Genomic DNA, 22,350 nt, shown 5'->3' with positions numbered 1-22,350 from the left:
TTTACTCATCGTTTTCCTACACCAACTATTTTCACAGGATATTAGTACAAAGTTATGAGTTTATCTTCCATGGCTTACCATGTAGGTGTTCACTATGATCAAAATAATAAATGTTCATGACAGACCAGCATATATTAATAATGTTAAAATATTTCACCAACCATTAGTGTCTTTGGGGGACATAAATTTAAAACAATCTGCTAGAGCAGTTTCTGACATATAAGAAAAATTAAGCTATTTATCTATTTATCTGTGGTGCTGAAAATAGAGAGCCAAAGCAAGGCAGAATTATTTCACACCTATCAACTTATCGTGGTATCAATTTTCATATGAAAGAAATGAAAGACTATACAATTAATACAAAATTTAAGTGTAGCCAAAGGGAACACATACATTATGACACACTAATTACTCCAAAAATATTCCAATACAGCTTTCATTTTGGCAAACTCATTTGTACTTTTAGTTATTATAGTATAATCCTTTTCCTGTTTAGCACAACTAAATGTAATCAACACATAGTTATAACTTGATTAACCTGTGAAAAGGGTTTATGATTTCCAAGATAGAAAACATAAGCTGCTCTTGGTTGCTATCCTGATAAGGCATTATGTACTCATATTTCTTTCTTCTCTGCCTTTCATTGTTGATTTCAATCAACACACTTAGACGTGAATCAGTGCAGACACCTCACAGAGACACTGGACAGCAAACGATGCCTGTATTCAGTAAAAAACTTCATTCCATAAAGATGGCCGTAGGAGACAAGCAAAATTTTCATTTCAAACATCATTATGTTTTTCTTCCCAATAAGCATTTCTGTTCTTAGGTAAATCCATATATGCAAACTCAAACTTATAGAATGGAATTATTTTTCAGTTCAACAGCAAACTGAGTGATATTTATGCACTTTTATAACCCTGAAAAAGCCCATGGGAGGTAAACACAATTTCATTCTACAGATGGGGAAGTTAGAGAAGAGGGAGGACACAGAATTTGCCAAGACTCCTTAAAGAATACCAGTGACAAAGCCACATGTCTCTCAAGTCCAGCTATATCAAAATCTTACTCTTGCCTGAGTTACTTTCACCATTTAAAATCCCTTCCTACCCCTAGATGACAGAGTAAATTCCCCAGGCTTTTAATACTCTGTCCATATTTTGCTGTGACAAACTCCATATCCCAATTTTTTGTGCTCCTTTTATACTAGAAAATATTGTAACTCCTGATTTCTTAAAGCAGGCTGGTCCATGAGTTTCTTCAGTCAAAATGAGGCAAGCTCATAAAAACTATAAACTTGTTTGGACTGAAGAAGGCTAGGATATGCTCTCTGGAGCAGCGGAAAGGGGAAATAGTAATCATGGAGATACTGCTGAGAGGGATGAAGTGATTAAAATCTGGGGAATTTAACCTCTTCAAAGGTATTGTAAGAACAAAATAAATTGCAGGAAACAAACCAGAATATGTAGCTCTGACTGAAGGAAACACATGCATTGAGCCTTTGACTTGTTCTGATTAGAGTGATTTTATCACAGCCAACATATTTTTTAATTTCTGTAGTGAGAGTCTAACTCTATCAAAGTGACAAAGGTGAAATACAGCTTCAAAAACGTAGAAGGTTAGCCTACAACTGCATCTTATTCTTTTGTTAATAAGATCAGGATAGATTCAAGTATATTAGAAAACAGGAATCATCATAAATGAGGTAGTGACTCCCTAGACAGAATCCAGAGAGCCACTTCAACCTCCAAGTCTATCAGCATCTAAGTACTAGTCACAGCAATATACATATATACACATGCTTACACATACACACACATATATAAATAAACGTGCATAGCCTACTCAAAAAGTTACGTCTCCTGTTTATTTCCATGGAAACCTCAACAGATACAAAAAGCACAATAACACTATTTGATAGAGCAAATTCTCAACTACAAAACACTACTTTACAACATAGTCATTGCTAATAGCTATGCATTTTCACCAGCAGTGAGTAAGACCTTGCAGGCCGCACACATAAATATCTGCACCTGTGGAGGTGACCCACTGTTTCACAGCTGCTATGACAACGTCGTTTCTAGGAAAATGTCACCCATGCAGTTCATTTTTCATTGGCCCAAACAGATGGAAGTCAGCAGGCACAAAATCTGGGCTATATAGTGAGTGTGGCAAGACAGTCCCACTACGACTGGCAATGTGCTCCATGGTCTTCAAACTGGTATGGGATCTGGCATTATCATGTTGCTAGAGATAGGTTTTCTTCTTCTCTGTCCTGACTCTGGAATTTCAAGCCTTCAGCTTCATCAGCGTCGTGATGTAGCAATCCAGAAGGATCACCCCTTTCCTGCTCCGAACGACAGTACAAATCACTGAGTGCTGTGTCTTGAAATTTTCTTTGATGGGGAATTCACATCACCACTTCATGGACTGCTGTGTTGACTCCAGCTCATAGCAATGACAAAACATGTTGCCACTGGTAATGATGTGATCTAGGAAACTGTCAGCTTCATCTTCACATTGGTTCAATAGGTCCTGACAAACTTGCATACACTGTTCTTTCTGTTACAGTGTGAGCATTAGTGGGACCCACTCAGCATAAACGTTGTGATATTCCAATGTGGCCACCATTGCTTCCAATGTGCCTAAGCCAATATTTAACTTTGTACGCAGTTCCCTGGTTGTAATCTACCAATTCATGCAGATGAGATGAAGAAGACGCTCTTCATTTCATGGTGTGACAGCTGTGCACGGCTGTCTAGAATGTGGCTTATCTTTCATGTCCCTGTCACCACTGCTGAAATACACCACCCATCACCTCACTGCACTCACATCCACTGTTTGCTCTTCAGAAACATTCAGCAAGCATTGATGAATGTCACTGCTTGCCATTTTTTTTCTGCATGGAGGAATTCAATTCCACACCTTTGCATCGTCTGCACTTCCATAACAGACTCCATTTTGTCAGGCTGCCCCTCTGCTGCCATCTGTCACATGGCAATAAAATGTAAATGAATATTGGCAGGAAGGTTCAACCTCTACTGCCATACCACCAACATCTGCCTCTGATGTTGTAGGCCAACATTACTGTTGGAGCAGCCCTCATAGGTATGTATGTATATATACATACTCAATGCTCATCAGAATTCACCAGAGTGATTCAGATATTCAGGTATGAAGAGAATCCAGGACACATCAAAAACCAGAAAGTCCAGCAGAAAGCTTTCAAAGGTAACTCTCACTCAAAAGGTTCTCTTGTGAAAGTAACTATCCAATTTTCAAATAGAAGCAGTCTGAAATCTTACCTAGTTAGCAACCAACACATTAATCTGAAATACGGTTAAATGAATGCTTACAATGAGAAAGCCCAATCAACTGAACTTGAGGAAAAAACAGGAGCAGAGAGGATGAAGGTAAGTTACAAGATCTAAATGAGAGATGAGAAGAGGTATTTAATTCTCAAATTCTCATCCAATAATTTAGACCAGCATGGCTTTCTACTATGTTCAGTAATAAGAAAGAAAGTAAACAAAAAAACCCAAACAAATAAACAAAAAACAATTTAGCTCTCTTTGCTATTGCCCCAAATGAAATATTAGGATAACTATATTTGTTGTTAATTATCACAGCTCAGTGTGGCACAACTTATTATTTTTCTTAAATTCCTCTCATAATTATGAACAATACAAAAATTACAAGTAGTGTCCCTCTTGTGAATAAAATCAGCTGCAAATATAAAGTGAAGAAATAAACATCAGTACTAGCTCCAATACTCCACAGCAACAAAGATCACTAAAAATTAAGCAGTTGTACTTCTTTGCAGCTCAAGAGACAGCCTGTACAAGCTTAAAATTAGTATAGACCCCTCCTCCAAGACATTTTATCTGCTCCTTGAAAAAAATATCACATCAACCTCAATGTGAATTAAATGCTGCTGCTTTTCTCTTCCTTCTTTTAAACGAAATCTGCATTTCAAAGGAAATACATAATTTTATGTTGGATAATGAAGACAGTATCTGCCAGCTCTTCCCTTTTTTCTTCATGTTTCATATCTTCCCTTTTCAACTTTTTATCTTAAAGCACGTGTTTTGGCTAGTAAGAAACTTATTGTCCCAAGGATGCACATACTAGAAACAATGCAGTGGTCTAATTTTTACTTGCTATATTACCTCATGATGATATCTGTATCTTTATCCCACAACAGCTTAAGTTTGAAGTCAACTCTGGATATCACCTAGTTTAACCCCCTCTACTCAAAGCAGAGACTGCTAAAGCAGTTTGCTCAGAATCTGTGTCTTTGTAGTGAGAGAAGAGTGCTGCTGTGTATTCATTCACAATACAGCAAGAGTCTCTGATTACATCAGAATGCCATACAGCCATATGTACAAAAGCTCTTTAAGAAACAAATTCACGGCCTGACAAGTTTCCCATGATACAACTGATGACCATACCACAATATAAAGAATATGGCAATTACCAATACTGTAGTCCCAGTATTTTGGACAGACACAATCCTCTTGTAAAACAGAGTTTACAGTAGTTGCAGATGGACATTTAATTTAGACGTTTTAATAGATAGCAGTCTATAGACTCTAGGAACTTGGGGTGTAATCATCTATAAAGATTTCTGCATCAACAAGCAAAAGCAAATCCTGAAGTTGCATAAGCTGTCATAAGTGGGGCACCACTGCTCAGCTTCAGAATTACACTCTCCTCCCACTTCCAGGGGCATCAGTGGCGTTCCTTAACAACACAGACAAAAAAAATTACACATATTTCCTTGGGAACTGGAAAAGAAAGACATAATACAGGAAGCACGTACAAGTGTTTCTAAGTTGAGGCCCAAGTGGAGATACTGACGATGGATGACCAGCAATTTTCTTTAACAATTTTCTAGCTTTCTGTTAGAACCTCTCACTGCACAATCTCTATTAAACACCTTATTAAAAAATGTCTCTCAAGACATCCTGATAGTCATTATTATTTTGGAATATTTGATTATGTTCAAGAGCAAACGTGGCCTTTTCAGACATAAGCTTTATAAAAATATATTCCATAAACAACAAAAAAAAAAGGTAAACCAGGGTATTTCTCTCCCAAACTGGCTGTCAAGCATGAAAGAGAAACAGACAAAAATCTCAGAGGAACTACAGTGTTCACCAAGACGAATAGCTCATCTTTACCATTTCAGAAGCTCAAAGACACAGAGCAGTCCCAAACACATTTTAGCATCTATGTTAATTCACAATTTTCTCAGGATGGCATAGTCTGTGTTCCCCGAAAGTTTAAAAGTAACTTTTTGTGAAGTAGCAAAACCAAGAACAGATAAGGATGTAAAGCATTCAAACTGCACTTAGAACCAAGTAAAACTTAAGAGTTTTCAAAGAAAAAATTCTTCCAAAATTCTTTCCTTACGAAGGGAAGAAAGTCTGTACTTATCAGGAAGCTAAAAGCTGAGGTGAGAAGATATGCATGACATCTGGAAGCAGAAGGTGACAAATATTTGTGCTTCTTTTCATGGCAGCTTCCTCTAAAAAAGGCACAATCTTGTAAATGCTAGAAAAAGTCACTATATAGATCAAGACTAACCCACATAGTGAAAGAATCAAAAGGCTCTTAAACACATAGCACTTTAAAAAATAGAGTTTAAGCAAGAAGGATTTAAAAAGAAAGTAACATATTTGAGAATTATGCATTTCTACATAGGCAGGTGCTAGATTACATAGATAACGCAGCAGAAATAAAAACAAGTGAAAATGTTCTACATTTCTCTGTACCAGTTTCTACTTTAATTTTAAAAAAATTCCAGGTATGTGAAAATACAGCTATAAAAATATGAATTATGTATAAAAACTGGCATTCACTACCTAATGTAGTTTTGTAATTGTAGTTTTGAAAACCTCAGTCTTTAGCCATTTCCAAAACATGAAGTTGTGCACTATTTTATCAGCTACCTCCTGAAACTTCCAAACAGAAAATCACCTTGAGGCTGTAGTGCAATTACAAACTCCTCAACTTGAATGAAGTAATTGCTAGGAAAAGACTTTACATCATTGCAGTGCCCTGACTTTCACTGAAGCTTTGTCAGGGTGCAAAGTAAGACAAGCTATGCTGGATTTGTCTTTTGGGAGGATTGACCCAGATCTCTGGATTCAGATTTCAAAAAAGCCTCCTGAGCCAGGTGATTGAATGTCACTGCCAACATCAATTCATCTGCTTCAGTGAGAATAAAAGCTATTTTAAAATATATATATTGATATATGGGTATACACAGTATTACCAGTCAACAAGAATAGTTTTCTCATTTAATAAGAGGTTAAATAAATTGTTTCATTTCAAAACTGTTAGAACAGGGGGCATGTTCAGTATTTTCAGTAAATGTTGAATACAATGGTATCGAAACAGATTCAGATAATTAACATCTTGAAAATATATCACAGTAGCTTACATTATAAGATCTAGTCAGAAAGTCTTGTATCTCACAAGTGTGACTAAGAGGATCAGGATGGTATACATAAGTTTGGAAACTTCAATTTGTAGTCTTTCAATTTTCTTTTGTGCATATTTCCATCACATTTTTACTATCTCACTCTCTACAAATCAAGTGCTGCACTTGCCTTTCTTCAAGTAGAACATAATTGGAATAATCATTTTTCAAAATCCACCTTTTTGATACATCAGACTGCATGTCATAGTGTTCTGTGTTAAAAGGCCAAGAAAAAGAGAAGAAAGATCTTGTTAAATTTCTCATTTGTTAAAGGAAATACAGAAAATAACAACATAAGGCTGTCCCTTCATGTGTTTTTCTTTAAATAAGTGTTAGAGAATGCAAGAAGAAAGGCAGGGGGGAGAATATCCCCCCTCTCCATCCCTGTTATCTTGCTCTTTCTTTGTTTTTCTTTCCTCTGTGAGAGAAAATACAATAAAAGTGTCTTCTCAGTAATTTGTTATCTTCTTTGACATCATTCATTTCAATATAACCTTTTGTTAAAACAGGCAGAAGAACACACCAGTTTCTGCAAAGAGGCACAAATTAGAATTCTTCCTAGTACATGCTGGGTAGAGCAGTTCTACTGAAAAACTGCATTACATGAACATTAAGGATTCATATTTGGAAGGCGAAGATATGTGACATAGAATATACTTTGCTACATGATGTAAAAATTTGGACTAGTGTGTTTATCATATTTCAAAGCTTAAATTTAGCATCTCAAGATCTTTCTAAATTGGATAGTATGTGACAAATGTTAGAATCTGTGGTTTTACAAAATCACGTATTCTTGCTTACTCGTTTTGTGTGTACATGTATACTACAAGGGAGAAAGCACATAATGCATATTAAAGCATATGTTGACTTAGTCTTTTCACCTACCCCCCAGAGTCACCTATGAGATGTGAATGCTAACATAACCCTTATTTCTGAACATCTTCATACTATTGGAAGACTTGTATAAACATGTACAGTTTATATCTGCCCTGCAAGTTTACAAACCCATTTCTTCACAGAAAAATGTCCCTTTGCCATTAGCGGTCAGATCATTTAAACTATCTCTTCATGTCCTAAAGTGCACAGACCACGTTGCCAATGCCCGTATTTGTGCACATAAATCTGTAATCTGTCAATCTGGTTCCCCATGAATAGTCTATTTAGGTTAGGCTTAAACCAGTGGGAAGTCGACCTACACGAGAGAGTTCTCTTGTAAAATGACCGGAGGTCAGTGTTATTATCTCTGTAGGCTACCAATGGTGTATTTGTTCCACCCTGTGTATGAGTCATTCATTTATAATAAGCTCCACTGCACTTTGAAAGTGCATGGAGGGATGGGTACAAAAGCTTATCTTCTGTCAATTGGCTGAGGCATAAGACTCAAAAAAGAGATGTCCTCAGTATTTAACTGTTCAACTAGAAGATGATTAACTTTAATCATTATAAATAAATTAGAGCTTACACCCAAACCTCACTAAAACTGTGCTATAATCACACTTTCTATTCTGACAGCCACTTTGTTAATATACTTCCCTCACCTTTGAAGTTCTCATTGTCTATAAATGCCTACTGAATATGCGTACTAACAACACCTTCTCATTAAAAGTGGTTAGAAAAGCTATTTAAGCAATTTGATGAAAGTATAGCATCATTATCAAGATGTGATTCCGTATCCTGTGTTTATCTGTCATACATAAAACTCTGAAGTGAAACAATTTAAATAATCCAAATAAAACATGCTCAATTTTCAATTTAAAGTAAATTATGCACAGATTTAGGTTCACATTTTCCAGAGTCTAAGGAGTTAGATGCAAAATCCTCCTACAATTTGAACATTTCTCTTTTATAGATTTCTTGGGGGAGTGAGAGAGGAAGATGAAAGGAAAACACAATAAAAGAAAACAATTAAGGAATTACTGCACTCACTGATGTTTATAAATGGCTGCTGGATTCATGAAAAGAAAAGTATCCTTCTAATGAATGTATCTGTAAACAAATTTACACAGTAAGTGTTATTCATACTAATTTATAAATCATAATACAAAAGTGTTATTTAGATGTTTTGTATGCTTTTCTTATCATACAATTTCATCAGTCTCAGAATCCCTTACACAATCCCATTGCTGCTATTTTTTCTATCTCATTCCATCTCCCTAAGGCCTTTTCTTAAAAGCCTTTCCACCTGTTCTCTTCATACAATGTGGCATTTTTAGTTGGTAGACCATCAAACTAAAGAGAAGTTTGTTAAGGCTTTCTTAATACAAGAGACAAAGGCGTCAAGACAGATAAATTTCTGTGGCATTGTCTTGAAAAGATACAGAACAATATAACTTGGCAGCTTGACAATTCTTTCAGGCTTTGTTTTCTGTTCTTGCAACATTCACAGTAAATGAGATCACCAATCAGACAAGGTCAGAATATCATGCTATCCAAATGCTGGGTAAAATATAGCACAGAGCATGCAAACAGAATGTCATATATCATTACAGAGGAGCTCACATTACTGTAGGCATACAGTACTACACATCAGTAGTACTTGGACTTAATGCAACATTTACCACTTTGACAGATCGAACAAAAAAAACTACATATATAATTAAATAGGACTAATATTTTTCCTACTTTTAATAATATTTTGTAGTCACGAAGAGAAAGTGTAGTCAGTGTTTTGGATGCAACTGTAGACATTACAAAAACTACTTTTTACCCAAGTTTCTCCAACCCATTCATATCATTTCCAGGTTATATGTCTGCTTTCAAGTCAAGTACCCAACACGGAGTAATTTGCAAAGCTGAAACAGTAGAACACAAACAAGAAGCAGAGAGGTCAAAACAGGCCTGACATCTTCACAAGCCTGTCTTCTCAATGACAGATTTCTCAAAACACACTGTGCTTCTTGTTAAGCAAGTGTCACAAGTCTCTTTATTGTCTTCTTCAAAGGTGTTAAACAGCTCCGTACTGTTTGATAACCTGTCATCACTCGACAAATGTTGGTAATAAAAAAAAATGCACTAGCTTTCTATGACAGCACTATAAAATATATTCAAGAACCTTCCTCAAAATTCAGTGATAGAGCTACAATAAAAAAATACAACCGTATTGAGGTGTTCCAGCCTTTCCCCAGAAAAACAGTAAAAACTAAACAATAATGCACTTAAGATGTCACTCTGAACCAACGGATCAATCAAGCAAGTTTCTGTGCAAACTCAAAACACAACTGCCACACATGCATCTGCTTGAATTGCACTGATCTGCATTGAAAACCATGACAACTTGGGGAGGAAAAAATTGTTAAAATGATTATAAGTTTTTTTCCTTTTGGTGAGCAGCTCCACTTTTTGAATAAAGGTTAAATTTACGTAAGAAGAAAACATTGCTCATTTCCTAACAAGGGGAAGATCGTGTAGGCAGAGATCAGATGTGCAAAAATCTTCTGCACACATAATCTGCCTGACAGGGCAGGCACCGTCCCTGTTAGTTTTCTGTGAAGATGAGAGTATGTGATCTGCCTACCCCAGTGTACTGACCTTTCACTGCTCCTCCACGGCCATGCTATCCTCTTACCATTACTTTTATAGAAAACCACAAACGTCTTCAATGTTTTGGTATGATCTGCCAAAAGTAGAAGTTTAAGTGGCCATTAAGCAAATTACACACTTTGCAAATGCATGGCACACTTTAAATCAGTTTCACAGCTGACAATCTTCCTACCACTGAATCAGTAAAATTTCTGATTCATTCCATTTTCCATCTTAGTAAATAAAAACAATGTATATGAATAGAGTTTGCAACTCTATTTTATTGTCATTGTCTCTGGATATAAAAAAAAATTGAAGGGACACCTTTAAAAAACAGCATATAGATATACTTGTTTCTTTACCGTCACCACTTCCAAATGTATTATAAAATGTATTTGCACAGTGATGAGCCTAGGAATAATGAGGACAAAGAAGCACTTCTCTGAAGATGCTGATGACCTACTTCCTTGCCATTTAATGAATTAAATTCTTTCTGCAGTACTTTAAAGTCCTTATTAAATCCAGGAAACATGAAAATCAGGTGATTTTCACAGTCTGATATTACTCTGAATGAAGTAAGTATTGTGATTTTATACAGCATTATTATCCTTTAAAAATACTTCCACAAAATAGAATTGCATTGAGTTCTGGTTTCAGTTTATTTAAAAATTAAAAGTAGAAAACAAGGCAAGATAGCAACAAACCAGTTATCTCTTTTGTTTTAAAACGCTTGGTTTGTTATTCAAATATGTTATATAACTATTGATTGATTTAAAAATATTCAGTTATGAAACTTAAAGATTTAATTCCTCTTTTGAAGAAAATGAGCAAATAAAAGGATTTTTATTTTCTCTATCATTACCCCACCCTACCAAAAAAATGTAATCACAATTATCATAGGAGTTATATATCATGATTATCCTCCTTTGTGTGGAGGAAACGGACCTGGGGGTATTAGTCGATGCTCAGCTGAGCATGAGCCAGCAATGTGCCCAGCTGGCCAAGAAGGCCAATGGCATCCTGGCTTGTATCAGAAATAGTGTTGCCAGTAGGAGTAGGGAAGTCATTGTCCCTCTGTACTCAGCCGTGGTGAGGCCACAACTCAAGTTCTGTGTCCAGTTTTGGGCCCCTCACTGCAAGAAAGACATTGAGGCCCTGGAGTGTGTTCAGAGGAGGGCGACGAAGCTGGTGAGGGGTCTGGAGCACAGGCCTTATGAGAAGCAGCTGAGGAAGCTGGGATTGTTCAGTCTGGAGAAGAGGAGGCTCAGGGGGGACCTTATCACTCTCTGTAACTACCTGAAGGGATGTTGTAGTGAGCTGGGGGTCGGCCTCTTCTCTCTTGTAACTAGTGACAGGACAAGGGGGAATGGCTTCAATTTGCACCAGGGGAGATTTAGGCTGGACATTAGGAAACACTACTTTTCTGAAAGAGTGGTCAGGCGCTGGAATGGGCTGCCCAGGGAGGTGGTGGAGTCACCATCCCTGGAGGTGTTCAAGAAATGTTTAGATATAGCATTGAGAGACATGGTTTAGTGGGGTTATTGGTGGTAGGTGGATGGTTGGACTAGATGATCTTGTAGGTCTTTTCCAACCTAGTTAATTCTATGATTCTATGATTCTATGATTCGAAGTGAAAGATGACTTCTAAAGAGGAAAACTTAGAGTAGTAACAACTTAACTCTAAAGAAACACACAGTACTGCTATTATGCAGATATCTTCAACTATAAATGATTGGAGGAAAGTAGAATCCTAAATAATATATGGACAGGACAGATTTTCAGTGTAATGGTGCTAGAGGGTTTTTTTTTTCTGAGACACCAGCAGTTCTTAAAGAAGTATTTGTTGAACTGATGATCTTCCAAGGTGGCTGTGACATGTTTGGTAAGTTTGTCATTGATTTAAATTGTTACTTGTCAGCTCTCATTGTCTCGGTGCTTCCTTATAGCTGCAACTCCTAGCCTTACAAAAATCTCACACAGGACCTTCCAATTCCCTCCCATGCTCACAGCCCATTATTCCTACCACCCAGTGAATGAATAATGAGATCCACAGATATCACTAGATCCAAACAAAAATTAACAACTGTAGCCAGACTGATCTCTGCCTGCTGAGTCTGACCACATACCTCCTTGAGCACTCTTACCACCCAGCAAGCATTGTTAATATTCCTCCGAACAAGGTCAGCATGAACCAGGCATGCATTTGGTGCTTTATATGGTATTTTCAGGCCAAACTGGAAAAATTACGAAGAGCAACATATCAGAATCCACTTATTGATGAAGTCTGATTTGAATGGATATAAGTTGTAAGCAATGACAAAGTAAGAACTCTATGCAATCCCTTGGTTTCTAGCCATGTTTACTAAGGCTAAAAGAGTATTATGATTTATGTAGAATAAATATATTTCTATCCCGAAGAAGTTCAGAATATAGCTAGTTACTATACAGCTAAAGGTTTAACATAAACCAACAAGTTGGAGATATTTCATTCCTATTATGAAACTGCTTTAAAAATAGGTTCTGCATTCCCAAATCTGGAAAATTTCTGCTACCTTCAAATGATGTAGTTCAAATCTCAAGTGCTATAACTGAATTTTCCTTTCTTGCTCATGCCTGGATTCACTGTGGATATTAAATATATTTTTGATATATTCATATATATATACTTCTATAACAACAATATCATCTCTTTGAGAGAAAAACATAGGCATCTGTTTTCTTTATTTTTCTGTAAACTCTTTGCATGTATTTGGTGGAATCCAGAAGTGCTACATCTAAAATCAAGCACAATGTTAGATATTCTGGAGTAAAGGTCCTTGTTCATAATTTCAGGATTCCTGATTTATACTATAGAGGAAAAATCCCTTTCCAGAATTCATTACACAAATCTTTCATTTCTAAACACAAACTGAAAAAACCTTCCTGAAAAAGCAAATCCCTTTTATGCCTACTTGCACCAGCAATAAAATGATACAGAGCTGAATAGTTATCCTTCTCTTATTTCCATATAGTAGATTGTGATGGCATTCCTTCATGAGGAATTCTGTATATTGAAAATGAGCCCAAAATATTTCTTCACCTTTCCCATGAACACTAAATACATTTATCAATACTCAAGAAATATGGATATGATTTTCCCCTTTAGTGCAATTCTTCACTTTGTATGATGCGAGGATGCAAACCAATTTTAAATTAAGAGAGCAGGAAGTAGCCTCCAATTTCAGAGATATGTATGACTCCAGAAAGGTTACAACATTGGTAAATAGGCTTGAGTGTTCTCCTGTGTCTGCTTTCTGTCAGTATCTTACTTCTGGGGATTTGTGCCTGGTATATTTCTATGCTGCCTCTGTATGTTCAAAATTTTCAGGCTATTGAAATAACTAAAAACATTTGAGTTGATTAAAATCAGAATGTATGTAGTTCATAGAGTAAGCATGATTATTATGAAAGAACTGGCAAAGAAGGGTTACCTTTCTGATCTATTAACCTGAGACTATATCCTCAACTGATTTTAGGCAGAAGTCTACAATGAAAATCAATCAGGAGATCTGCTTAAACTCCATGGCACAACAGATCTTTGACACTATACTCTCTTAGACACATTTGTTTTTACTGAGCATAGAGAGTTATTCCAATATACAGATGGTGCTGAACAGCAATTAACTCTTTAATGCCTGACTAAATATCACACTTCGTGTATGAGACTTAACATGCAAGACCTTTTTCTGGAAAGACCAAGCTTCTGTGCTCAGGCAGCTCTCAATTCTTTGCAGGCACTCAAAAGTGGAAAATAGCCATAGCTCCTACATCTAGCTCACTGCACTCCTTGCAAGTGTGGAGAAAAGGGCTCTTACCTCCTTACCTGTGTGCCTCAAAGACAGTTGGTTTCCTCTCAGCACAGGATCCTCAACTGCTAAATGCATTTTTATATCTCCTTCAATGTTATGGTAACGGAGAAACTCCAAGGTTAGTCACTTGAAAAAGAACAATCTTGCCTTACGCTTGTTTAAAGTCATTATTCCTTACCTCAGTGAGTTTTGGATAAGGCCCTGGATATTTTCAAGCAAAACTCCTTTTAAAGTCATTTTGTTAGGTAGAGACTTGCATGGTTTTCAAGCTCTATCATTTTACAGTGGCTTGAATGTATTTTATTGCTACATTAAAAGGTCAATGTAAGTACATTTCGTCTTTGTCACTTAACTAGAGCTATATTTGATCTAACTCTGCAGTTGTCTCCTACAAGAGGAGAAAAGGATCATACAGTTAAACAGACTATTACAGCCTGTTTTGCATCAGGAATTAATTAGGTTAATGAAATGTACTTTAATATGACAAAATTAAGATTCTGATCTCAACTGCAAAGTTATAAATTCTGTACAGATTCTCTGACTTATATGAGATATTAAAATTCCAGAGAGGCATTCATGCACCTGAGCTTCGGGAACTAAAAATGTGTTTAAGAAATCAAAATCTCAAATACATTTGTGTGTTACATGTTTACCTCTGCATTCCAACAGCAGAATTACTGAAAGATGAGGAAAAAATATGTACACTGTTAGAGCAACCTGAATGGAGAAAGACCTGAGAAAACTCTAAGGATTTAAAAGGATAGATTTTTTATTTTTTTAAAGTGTATTTACTGCTAATTTGCCTTAGTCTCAATAGTGCTGTCTGTCTTTCCTGTCTGACCAGAGCTGCGCCAGTGATGACTGGTCTTCTGCAAGATGTTACTTAATCAACTGCTTGCTAGATGGCAAAGATTTACAGTTGATTAGGCTGCATAGCTCAGCTGCTATTTCAAAAGTTTCTAGGAAGGGATTATTTTTGTGCTCAAATACCTCTAAATAAAGGGTTCCACAGTCTCAATATCCCTGGATTCTGAACAGTGTTCACTGAAGCAGACAAAGCTAAGTTAAAGAAGCATTTAGTGCTTCAGAATGCCAGCCTCAATAAATATCTGTCGTGCATGTGTGTGTGCGTGCCCATGCACACATTTCTCTCCTTAGCAGTAGAGCATTTTTGTATATATTGTAGAGTATGCAGACTAAGGTCTAAAGCTAACATTTGCATTTTTGAGACTGGAGTTGAGGCTCCTGTGCTATTATCCTCAAAGCCTGTGTTAGTACAATTCAGCCACTAATGACAATTTTGTGTCCTTTCTCCATGAAAGAGGGCTACTTAATCTTCGGCTGGCTGTGCACAGCATTGGCTCGTTTTTCTCAATATTCAATAGTTCAAATTTGAAACAGCACAGTGATCAGACTTGCGTACTTCTGCTAGCAAGTGGACCAGACACAACCAGCAAGAATAGCAAGATCCAGAACAGGCATCATTTTCTATATATCTGTGATGAAGATCAATAAGAAACTCAACAATATTCCAACTGAATGAAAAACTGCTGCACAGGGAGAGACAACTAATACAATCCTCCTCTCTAACCATTGTAAGGGTTCTAGCAGTGTTGATTATCTTTTAAAAGCAGAAAAAAATTGAAAAGAACACAATTGAAGGCCACCACAGTACCTTCCAGGAGCCCCAGAGACCTATCCTTTAAGACAAAAAAATTTCAAGTTGAACAAATAAGTAGTAAAAGCTGAGTAACCAAAACCAGTGTCTAGGAAAGAACCCTTTCTGTTTCACAGTATCACTCAAAACGAGTAATATGGATTAAGTAACTTATTCCAATAGCAGTTCATTCTACACCTGCAAGTTTACTTGTCTAGTTGGTAACACCACAGGAGACTGGAATGATGATCTTGCGTGGCAACTATGAAGAGTATGAACTTTCTTTATTTCCTTTTATTTCAATATCCCATATTCTACTACAGCTGCTTTTTTGATATTCAAAAAATTAAGCTTGATATTTACAAGTATAGAGCAATACATCAGAAGATTACAAAGTATTGTAAACATTGTTTGGACTTTAACTCTGTTAATTTATCAGTTCTCAAGGCCCTTAGAGAACAAAAGGATTCCTGCCATCATTGCACGTTTATACACTAATGCTTTTGTATAAAAGCACTGAATCACAAAGCTTTCTTCCACTTCCTCAAACAAAAATATCCAGAAACTTCAGTCAACTCTTAGCTACTTTAGCTTTAATCATCGAATTGCCCAGCCCCCTCTACCCTTCTGTAGATGAATATAATATAAAATTAAATCATCCACAGGAATGTAAGCAGTATAACATCTGCCTTCTTATTCCATGTATGCTTAGGATTATTTTATCTATTTAGCAAACCAACAATCTGAGCAATTCTTATAAACTCTGATTCTATTAAACAGTTTTACCATATACTTAAGTAGATGAAAGAAAAATACTGTCTAGCGGACTAAGAAAGAAAATTTATTCCTTTTTTATTTCCTTCTTTTTCACAAAAAAAAAAAAATCCATTACCTCATCCTCAAGGATAGCACTTAAACCATGATAACTGACAATAGAGGAACCACCATTCCTCCTAATTATTACAAAGTTATCCCTATCCTGCTGTAGCATTCTTGTGTAAATAAGAGTGGCTCAACGTACTTTCCAGCAGAGATGTGAGTTTCCAGGCTAAGAAACCTGGAATGTTCCAGCTATTTCAGGCTAATGATCTCTCAAATGCACACTAATATGTTTGATAAAAGTCTCCCAGCATGTGTGCACAGAATGCTTACCATAAGAATGACAGTACTGTGGGCAGGGCAAATCACTGACACCATTTCAGACTGAGTTTGATGCTGGAGGCACAAATTAAAACTGCGAGCTTTCATTTCAGAGGGCTTTGACAGATGGAAGAGTGCATCAAATTTCTAATTGTTTAAACCATTAACTCATCTTTCCACCTGCATTATCTTTGGAAAGAGCTCAGCTGGAAACCTGGAAGAATTGCTCACAGACTGAATTCAGTAGTGCGTCTTATTCTAAAATGAAATCAAGGTTCTTTTTGAACAAGTATGTTAAATTTGGCTGCAGCATTTGTAAAGTTATTTATCTTTATTTTCACATTTTCCTCTCAGCCCTGAAAACTCAAAATAGCCTTTCAGCCTTCCTGAAGAATCAGTCAATCAGGGACCAGTGCCTTGACTGCTGGGAACAAGAAAGTTCTACTGCAATTCACAGTGCATTATGATGATCTCCATTTATCTCCAGTCCTTGCAAATGCCACTGCACATGCAGTTCTAAATTATGCCTCCTGGTCTTTTGACTTTCAGTTGCTTAAAAAAAAGAAAAACTTGTGTGAGGAACTCTAAAATATATATATATTTATCATTTATATACATATATATATGTATACGCCTTTCCAAGGCATTCAGGCCCCTCTTTGGACTAAAATGCATTTTTCACTAAACTAGCATCAATGTAGAACACTTTGTCATTTCATGTTATTCTCACCAGTATTTGACTTACCGTTTTTATAGGGAAGCACTTGTTATGTGCTCAGCAGTTCCAAGTACTCGAGAAGTACATGGCCTCTGTACTATAGAGCTCACAGACTGCCCATGTGTTGCATTCAGTTTATCAAGACTCACTGTTAATAAAACAACAGACGGTAGTGGGATTTAAGGAAGGAGCTTTGTGAATGACAATTGGCAAGAGTCATTCTGGGCTTAGAAAGCATAAGCAGAAAAGAAGAAAGGGGCCATGAATATGATTAAAGGACTGGAGTATCTGCCATATGCAAAGAGGCTGAAAGCTGGGACTGTTCAGTCTGGAGAAGCAAATGCCTGGGGGGAACTTAACTTCCCCTTACAGGGGTGAATAAGAAAATGTAGTCAGACTCTTCCAGTAGTGCCCACTGGTCAGACCGGAAGCAATGGGCACAAATTTAAAAAAAAACAGTTAAAAAAAAACCCAGGAAATACATTCTGGACATAAGAAAAAAGAATGGACAAATACTGAACCAAGCTGAAGTTGAGGTCTTCATTTGTGGAAATACTCAAAACCCAACTGGACATAGTCCTAAAAAACTTGCTCTAGTTGACCACTCTTGAGCAGGGAAGTTGCACTAGAAGATCTTAAGAGGTCCTTTCCAAACTAATCAATTCAGTGATACTTTCATAGATCTGTAAGAAATGAGTAGGTGGGGATACAGAATAGAGAACCTAGTGGAGAGAAGGAGGCATAAGACCACGTGAAGATTTTCAGAGGACGAGTTTAGGAAATGCAAAGTTTTAAATAAGAATTATGTAAAGTTTTGAAGGTTAAATTCAATAGCAAATATGAAGTCAGTGGGGGAGCTCAAAACACAGCAATTTATTGTTATTGTACAGAAAGAGCAAGCCTCCAGTGTGAAATTGTTATCCTTGAAGGATTTGAGTTGACTTTGCAAAATATTTTATTCCATTTTAAACACTTATGACAAACTTCGCTGACTACAGTACAAAGGTCAAAACTACAGTCTCCAAGTTTACCTCAACACTCATATTTGAAGAAGACAACTGGTCAATTGATAGAATCCTAAGAAAGCCTTCAGTCTTCCACTGAGCTCCCTATAAGCAAAGACACAGGAGTGTGTGATAGCATTGAATAATAACTGCTGTTACCAAAATAGGCAATTTATTTTGTGATCCCATAATAGTCTAATTATAACAAGCAGGTTGTTCGGAAAGTAATGCCTCCTATTTGTTTCCATGGAAACTACAACAGATATAAAGAGAATAGTAACACTGTTTGGTAGAGCAAATTCTCAGTCACAAAACACTACTTATTAACATTGTCATTGCTATTAGTTATGCTTCTTCACCAGAGATGAAGCGGCTCTTGTAAAAGTCTACACCAGTAAAGGTGAACCACTGTTGCTGTCACCACTGTTGAAACACACCACCCATCACCTCACTGTGCTCACATCCACTGTTTGGTCTCCAGAAACGTTCAGCAAGCATCAATGAATATCAACGGATTACATTTTTTTTTCTGCATGGAGGAATTCAATTCCACATCTTTGCTTCAACCACATTTCCATGCAGATACCATTTTGTCAGACAGTCCCTCTACTGCCATCTATCACATAGCAACAAAATGTAATTGAATATTGGTAGGAATATTCAACTTCTACTGCAATACCACCAACATCTGCCTCTGATATCGTGGGCCAACATAATAAAATAGAAGACACTACTTTTGGAGCAACCCTTGTAGAATATTTTTAATACAATAAATTCACCATCTAATCTTAAAACAGGATATGCATTCAAGAGGTCCCCTGAGTTTTATTTTGTAAAATAGACCACTAGAGAGATCTTCTTAAATTACGTATAAAATCATTGCTGCATATTTTGATGTTCACAGTCATGCTTTTGTGATTTGCTTCATTAACATAACAAAAATAGTAATGTGAGCTAGATATAGGTAGCAATCTACAACCATTCCTGTGAGAGTAACATCTATTTTACTTCATTAGATTTGCATCTATTTGAAAATTAGTTGCTCTCAAAAGTATCTTCTAACTGACAGTTGTTGGCTGCATTTATATTTGAGGGCAACAAAGTAATTGCTTGAATACTTCACTAAGAAAATGAACAAAAAAGTGATCTTCTACAGCAATCTTCTACTACAGAAGTGTCCTTACATATAAAGAATACAGATTTCCACAAGGAAAAAAAATAATTGGTGTAGTACACTAGAATTTCAATATTTCTTCTAGTTACTCTATGTTCAAAAGTGTGTCCACCAAATTACTACAGATGTCTGTGTCAGACTAATCTTATTCTCACAGAATTATGGAGAAAGATTTGCAACAGCTTTTATCAATTCAGGTCTAGGAAGACTGAATCCAAAACCGAGACCAAAGGTGCTTCCAATGAGGGGAATACACATGCAAAAGCCCTATACTGAATGCCTTATGATGATATTTTCTTCCATGACTTGTACTTTTACAGGTTATCCCAGGATAGGAATGAAAAAATGTTTATAATGTTAAATGTTTATACACATTACAAGTAAGAAGAAGGACTGCACTGTGCCTTTTCTATTTTAAAAGCACTGTCATGTAAGAATAAAATAACTGAAACATAACTAAACTATATCATCTTTCAGTGTTGTATCAGCTACACTGACATAACTTTAAAACAAAATTTCTCTACTGTGCGTCAGACGTGTATAATTCTGTAAGCAAAAGGTGATTCTGCATTTCAGAGTTCCTTTGATAATAAAATAATTGGATGTTTGCTGTCATCAGCTGCACCTTACCACAAAGTATATGAAAAAATCTGTGTCACTAAACACCACAAGCACAAAATAAAGGTGGATACTATGTGAGTCCTTTAGAAATAAATGTCAACTAAGATATTTAGCAAAATGATAAGGCTCCTGATGCTCCTTTACTGACGTGCTGTGAAGCAGTGAAAGGCATGTGGATTTCTAGATGGCTAACTCAATTTCTGCATCGCTTTAAAAGTTTCAGTTATGTAACACAATTGCTTGATTTTGCATTCCAAGACACAAGATCAAATCAAATCTTTCCTTAAGCATATTTTTCTTAGTTCTGCTGATGTTCTTCTCTGCTAACATTTTGACCAATTTTATGTTTGTTTCTTTTTCTAAATAAGGCATAACTGCATACTTATGGAAAACGTGTAAACATCCTAAGGAAAAAAGAAAACATAAGGTAACATGACTGTAAAGTATGTGTTACATAATTTAAAACTTAGAGTCCTTAAATTTTGTGTTATAAAATAATACTAATGTGTAGCATTCATACACTTGATTTTAAGAGACTAATACAATTAAGGTAATCCTTAAATTCATAATACCTTATATCTATTTTATGTGTATTCATAATCATGGAACAGATCCTCCTGAAAGAAATGTTAAGGCACATGAGGGATGAACAGGTGATCCAGAACAGCCAGTATGGCTTCACCAAGGGCAGATCATGCCTGACCAATCTGGTGGCTTTCTATGATGGAGTGACAGCATCGGTGAACAATGGGAAGGCAACTGGTGTCATCTACCTGGACTTCTGCAAGACCTCTGACATGGTCCTCTACCACACCCTTATTTCTAAATTGGAGAGATATAGATTTGACAGGGGGATTATTTGGTGGATAAGGAATTAGTTGGAAGGTCAACTGTCCCCCCTCTACTCTGCCCTTGTGAGATCCCAGCTGGAGTGCTGCATCCAAGTCTGGGGCCTCCAACACAGGAAAGATGTAGAGCTTTTGTAGAGCGTCCAGAGGAGGGCCATGAAGATGATCAAAGGGCTGGAGCACCTCTCTAGAAGATAGGTTGAAGGAACTGGTCTTGTTCAGCCTGGAAAAGAGAAGGCTGAAGGGAGACCTCATTGCAGCCTTCCAGTATTTAAAGGGAGTTCATAAAGATGAGGAAAAACAACTTTTTACATGGGTAGACAGTGATAGAACAAGTGGGAATGATTTTAAACTAAAGGAGGGGAGGTTTAGATTGGATGTCAGGGGGAAGCTTTTTTATTGAGGGAGTGGTGAGGTGCTGGAGTAGGCTGCCCATAGAGGTTGTGGATGCCCTGTTCCTGGAGATGTTTAAGATCAGGCTGGTTGGGGCCCTGGGCAATCTGATCTAGTACTTCATCTAGCAGTTGACAACTCTGCCTGTGGAAGGGGGGCTGGAACACAATGATCCTTGAGGTCCCTTCCAAACCAAGCCATTCTATGATTCTATGAACCTCAGACTGATTCAGACAGATGTTTATAAAATCTCTGTCTTGCTTTAAAAGCTGGGCTTTTCCTATATGACTCATTCGTCACTAGGCAGACACAAACCATTGTAAAATCTTTCAGACTGGGTACCATAGCAGCTTTGATAAGTGAATTAAAAAAAGAAAAGCACAACAAAATCACTGCAGTACCATGCAAGACCATCACACCCTCCTTAGAAAGCAATTCAGTTATGACAAATCCCTTTTTCTCAAGCATGATAAGATTCTATTTCAAAAATTCAACACTTAGCAGTGTGACAAAATTAATCTTTTCCACTCTCTTCTTTTACTGACATTGTGACACATAGTTTTTAATACCAATGACAGTGATCAACTTTATTTTATTTTCTTACAGTGGAACAGTCAATAACAGTTCACGTCCAATCTCATGCACTTCAGTGGAAACTAGATTCTCTCTTCACTGAACCAGCAATCTCAATTCTTAAATGTAGAGACATTGCCACAGGTTAAAAATCAAGATAAGCATTTACATAGATTAATAAAACAATACAGAATAATGCTACTTTGTTTTAATCCAATTTGTAATATACTCTTCACAGTATAAATTGAAGATAAAATGCCCATATTATTGTAGAAATACATTTTCAGGAAGATTAGGTAAGAATATTATAGAAAACTCTTCACCATTTTCAGGTAAATTTCCAAGCCATTGAAAAGATGCATCTCTCA

General features: G+C 36.6%; 1 protein-coding gene across 2 annotated transcripts in view; it reads right to left on the bottom strand.

Moving 5' to 3' along the window:
- The window catches only part of ANOS1 (anosmin 1), a 138,698-nt gene that overhangs the window by 89,320 nt on the left and 27,028 nt on the right, over positions 1-22,350 (bottom strand). The window lies entirely within an intron of this gene.

The sequence above is a fragment of the Numida meleagris genome, chromosome 1 (assembly GCF_002078875.1).
Source record: "Numida meleagris isolate 19003 breed g44 Domestic line chromosome 1, NumMel1.0, whole genome shotgun sequence".
Classification (NCBI taxonomy): Eukaryota; Metazoa; Chordata; class Aves; order Galliformes; family Numididae; genus Numida; species Numida meleagris.
This window is presented reverse-complemented; position numbering and strand designations above follow the sequence as displayed.